This window comes from Grammomys surdaster, unplaced genomic scaffold, assembly GCF_004785775.1.
Source record: "Grammomys surdaster isolate TR1022 unplaced genomic scaffold, NIH_TR_1.0 363, whole genome shotgun sequence".
Classification (NCBI taxonomy): Eukaryota; Metazoa; Chordata; class Mammalia; order Rodentia; family Muridae; genus Grammomys; species Grammomys surdaster.
Window position 1 is genome coordinate 8,077,699 of NW_021604782.1, and position 6,022 is coordinate 8,083,720.

Genomic DNA, 6,022 nt, shown 5'->3' on the forward strand with positions numbered 1-6,022 from the left:
AGAAAGAAAGAGAGAGAGAGAGAGAGAGAGAGAGAGAGAGAAAGAAGAACAGGATCAATTACTTTAATGCAGCTTTCTGAGAGCAAGGACAGGCACAGAGCCATCCCCACTTAGCTTATACATTCACTCTAGCTAACGGTCAGTCTGGTTTCATGTGACAACTTCCAGAACTACTCTTTTTAAAAGATAACAGCTATCTTTTTTCCCTCCCTCCCTCCCTCCCTCTCTCTCTCTCTCTCTCTCTCTCTCTTCCTCCCAAAACAGAGTTTCTCTGTGCAGCCCTGGCAGTCCTAGAACTCACTCTGTAGACTCAGCTGGCCTTGAACTCACAGCGACCCACCTGCCCCTGCCTCCCGAGTGCTGGGAGTAGAGGTGTCACCACACTCTTTCATAATTTGCTGCAGTTTTCTGTGTAGAACATATCGAGCCAAAGGAGCAGGCCGTGGGGAGTGTTCTGAAGGGGTTGGATCTGCCCTCTCTGCTTCTGGTCCTAAGAAGTGAACTAACTACCTCGTATTCCATACGCTCCCACATGTGTGGGGTTCTGGGGGCTAAGCCGCCCCAGACTAAACTCTCTTAAGCTGTTTCTATAAAGCATTGGGCACAAAGATGACAACAGAGGTCAATGTAGCACTCTGCTTTAAAGCAGTGATTCAGAACGAGGCAGTGGTCTAATATTACACTTTACCTTGAAAGCACTGGATGGTATCCAGAGACCTGTAGTGCATGCCTCTGCGCATGCGTGAGTGAGTGAGTGAGTGAGTGAGTGAGTGAGTGAGTGAGTGCAGAACAAGGCAGTGGTCTGATATTACACTTTACCTTTAAAGCACTGGATGGTATCCAGAGACAAGTAGTGCATGCCTCTGCGCATGGGTGAGTCCGTGCGTGCGTGTGTGTGCGTGCGTGTGTGTGTGTGTGTGTGTGTTGGAAGGATGTGCTACTGGCGTGCAGCATATAAAGACTGGGATGCACCTAAACAATTGAATGTCCTGAACAGCCTTCACAATGAATCCCACCACATGTGTAGTGCCAAGGCAGAGAGAACCCCTGACCTGTACAACAGTATAGCAATAGGCACAGGAAATGATAAAATACGGCCATTACGAGGGAGAAGAACCTAAAGGAATTGGCAATGTGGACCTGACCTGAGGGAAACTTCTGTGGCTTCATCTTGTGAAATAAATACCCTAGGAAGAGAAAACTATTGTGTTAGTGGGCAGGAGACAAAGGGTGCATGCTCACCACTCCTGTGTCCTGATTCAAAGTCAGCAGAGAGTATCAGTTGTGTACCCACTGGGACCAGTTCCTGAGGTGAGGACAATACCTTTGCCATCTGTCACTGTCAGTGTTAAAGCAAGATATGTGTGTGTGGGGGGGTGGCGGAAGTGGGGTTGGAGACAGCTGAGGGCGGTTCTGGGAAAGACGCTTACGGGACGTTAACAATCAAGTCTAGAAATGGGAGCAAAGGTGGGACTAAATTCAGTTCCCGTGCCTACTGGAAATGACATCCTGTTTGCTTTGAAGTCTGCAGCATTACTAGTGAATGGTAGCAGCAGGCAGAGCTGACAGGGGGAAGATGCCCCCTTGTGACTACATCTGATAAGAATATCTCAGTGTTGTGAATTTAACAGACATCTCTTGTCATACAGAGGACAGGAAAACACCACACTATGCTTTATATAATTACCTCAAGATGGAGTTTACAGTAGAGAGATGTTGGAAACAATGAAAAGAAAGAAAGAAAGAAAGAAAGAAAGAAAGAAAGAAAGAAAGAAAGAAAGAGAGAAAGAAAGAAAGAGAAATGTAAATTAATGTTGATAACCTGATGATACTATTTAGTACAGACAAAGCATTTGAGAATGACTATCACCTTATTTTATCTTACCAAATAAAATGAATTGAACATTTACCTCTTTTTATATTCTAGTCATCTCTGCTATGATGGAAAAGAAATAAGTCTATATAAGGCACTATATATGTGTGAGAACATAAATGGATTTTCATGTGTCATTTCAATACATGACCAGTGGCAAGGTGTTTCTTCTATTTTTGGTTTTTGAGACAAAATGTTACTCAACAACTTAGGATTACATGGAGATCGCTGTGTATCTGAGGCTGGCCTGGAACTCTCAGACACTCTCCTGCTCCAACCTCCTAAATACTGGGTTACAGTCCTGAGCTGCATCTCACTATGCTGCTTCTTGCCAGCTCTGTGAGCTGTCAGGGAAGGATTAGCACCATCACAACATTCTTTGTCACTCCCTGTGTTTGTATCTTTGCTTTGCCACCTCAGATAACTCCACTACTTCAGATAAGGAGCTCTCTCCTAGCATGGAACTAAACTGAGCCTTGACAAACTGCACAGAAAGGAATCAAGAGCCTTCCCACCTGAGCAGCACACAGCCATCAGCACACACGCACACCAGCCAACCCCACTTCTGAAAATTATCACCTGGCCCTTGCCTCATTGTGCTAGCTCATCAGGTGGAGGGCTAGCTCTTGGGACCACTTGGGAAGTCTTTCTCATAGCCTGTAATACATAGGCATTAATTAGACTCCTTATATGGAAAAATACATGTAATCAAAATCAGACACACTATTTTTTTTTAAAGTTACATTTTTGTAGGACACACTCATCATCCTTTGGCCTTGCAAGTGAGTGACTGATGCCTCCAATTGGTCGTCTATTGACCCAGTGTTCCTGGGACTATTTATCTGTTTCCTTTTTAGGTAAAAAGTAAGTTGTGTTTTTAAACACTGTCAGCAGGAAACCAGGTGTCCTTATATCTGGGAGATTTGAGCCCCGGGTGAGATTTTGAAACAACAGTAGAGGTTATCTTAAGCCAAACATCGAAAAGCTTGTGTCTGGGACAGGTGAAGGGTGACTGCCTTCAGAATCTCCATGCAGTGCTTTGAGCTTGGCTTTAGGTTCACAATGACCTTTTCATTCACCTCCTCAGAATGAAACCACGGAAAAATATGCTGCAAACATTACCTGTCTCCTTGGATTTCCCAAAGGTAATGTGGGAGACAGCATCCCTTCTAGAACGTCGTGTATTGAAAGGTCTCTCTAGATTCTCCGACAGGTCTCAAAAGAAGCTCCATGTTTCATCAGCTTTTAACCTATAAAAAACAGTATATACATTTCTAGATATCACTTCCAAGGTCAAGGATTGAACCATGTGCCATTTGTGATCTTAACGATGACTAGAGAGTGTCCACTAAAAGTAAATTAAGGATGGTTTGGAAAAGGCACATCCTTTCTTCCTTCTCTCACTGATGTGTGAAGTGTTCAAGGGCGATGTAGGAAGGGTTAATTTCCTAGGGATAAAATACGCTACCACCATCCCTATCTACAGCACCTCTAGCTGTGGTTATTCTATACATTTTATTTTCAAAATTATGGTCTAGTAGAATTGTCTTCTGCACAAGCAGATTTTCAAGAATTCTTGAATACATATTCCACAACCACAGTCATGGTACAGCTCATCATCACAAAAACAATACAAAACACAACAACAACAACAAAAACCCACTTCCTTTCCATTACACCCTTGCCTCTTCCATAACTATTGATCTGCTCTTCATTACACTCTAGTGTTTTTGAGAACAACATGTAAATAGAATGGAATCATACATATGCAATTTTCAGAGACTGGCAAGTCTTTTTCACTTAGTGTATTAACTTGGAGGTTCATGTGCATGAATTTAAATTTTTATTCTTGTAGGGTAAATGCCTAGGGATGGAATTGTTAGATCACGTGTCAAAATTATGATTTCATCATAAGGACTTGCCCAGTTCTCACTCAGGATAGACTTTGTGAATACCTACTCATCCTACACCCAATCTAGTAGTCCTGTGTTTGTGCGCATAGACATAGACACGTTGATAAAATTCTTTCCCAGGGGCAAGTTTAAGCAACATTTACCCCTCCTCTGAAGGTCATAATGACCAAAGGAGGCACAATTCCACAAAAGTCCACTTTAGGAAACCAGTGACTTGATTGGGCTCTCTTCCAGAACACAACTAAACTGTTGCTTACTGAAATGTGGGCAATCCCCTCTCCCAAAGGTCACACAAGACATTCTTTACTCAGAAAGCATGATGGTTTTCCCATAGCTGCAAAGATGGAGTCCCCCTTCCCTAGTCTTCCCAAGCCTATGTACTCTATCTAGCCCCTCCCCAAGACCATGTGCAAGTGCCGTAGAGTGGCTGGTACACAGGTGAGGGTCTCATGACCCTCCTTTTCCCTCATGAGGGATGTAAATAGTCAACAAGCCCACTGGTGATGATCTTTAGCAAGTGGGCTCTGCTGAACTCCCTACTATGGTGGTTGTTTAACTTGGAAGATAAGTACACATATATGTGTATATGTTTGAAAACTCAGTGAATTCTGATGTCTCCCCCAAACCACCTGTTAACCTTTCCTTGTCCCTAACAGAGACTCTGTGCACTCTGTGTGGCTTTCATAGTTGTGTTCCATGGGAAGGGAGCAGTGGAAAGGACATATTCTGTTCACTGAAAACCCGAATTGCTTCTCATTTGAATAACAATTTCATCCCCCACCCCCCAATCACTCTTAAAGGTTATCTTTCATTTAAAGCTTGGTACCAATTCAGAAAGATTTAGCAATGTACATTTTCTTAAGGATGCTGTATTTACTTTAAACCATTGCAAGTGGACATTCATTAGCCTGTATATTTTTGCTAATTATTATGCCTCTTCCATATCTATCTTTGACATTAGTTAATGTAATTTTGATATTCTACATTAGTATTTTTTTATTTCTCTCTCTTAGTTACATTTGTGAAAAGCTGACTATTTTATTATGTTTTTAGGAGAGCTAACACCTGGGTGCTTCTTTAATTATTTATGTCTTTGTTCTAAACAATTTTTTCTATAGTTCCTTGACTTGAAATTTTTTCTCACATATTTATTATTAATTGTATTGAGTGTGTGTGTGTGAATGTGTGTGTGTTGTTTTTTTGATTTTGTTTCTGACACAGGTTGTCATGTATTCCAGGTTGGACTTAAGCTTACTACTAACTGAGGATAACACTAAACCTCTGATCCTCCTGTCTCCACTTTCCTTTCTTTCGTAGTCCTAGGATTACAGGTATTATCTTAGGGTTTCCCTTGCTATGAAGAGACACTATGACCATTGCAACTCTTATAAGAGAAAACATAAGCAGTTTCATAGGTTCAGTCCGTTATCATCATGGCTAGAAGCATGGAGGCATGCAGGCAGACATTGTGCAGGAGAAGAAGCTGAGAGTTCTTCATCTTGATCCACAGATAGCAGAAGGAGACTACGTGCCAAAGGGCAGTAGCTTGAGCATATATGACCTCAAGAACCGCCTCCACAGTGACACACTTCCTCCCATGAGACCACGCCTCCTAATAATGGCACTCCCTATAGCCAAGCTTTCAAACACATTAGTCTATGAGGCTGTACCTATTCGATTCACCACAAATATATACCATCATATTTGAATAATGTAGTGCCAGGGATCAACCCAGGGCTTCTAGCATGTTAGATAAGCATTCTACATACTGCATTTTAAAATGATATACTTTTTGAAGTTTTTGAAGTTTTATTCATGTATTGATGTGTGGGTTTGTGAAGGCAGTGTTCTCTGTGGGCAGAAGAGGACACTAGATCCCCTACAGCTGGAGTTACAGGCACTTGTGCTGCCCGGTGTGGGTGCTGGGGACCTAACTCAGGTCCTCGGCAAAAGCAGTGTGTGCTCTTAACCACTGATCCCTCTCCTCTGTCTCCTACCACTTTCCTTAAGTTGGACTCTTCCAGATCAAGCTGAGCACAGAGGATAACATTAGCTGTATCTTGTCTGTGGCATCATTATTATTCTATAAACAATTCATAATTAGAGTTTTATTTTTCTCTTTGCTCCAAAAATTATTGAAGTGTTAGTTTGTTTCATTTTTATATTGTTATTTCAGCTCCGAGTGTTTGTGTGTTTTGTTAACCTACATGTAATCCATCCTCGAGATTATTTTATG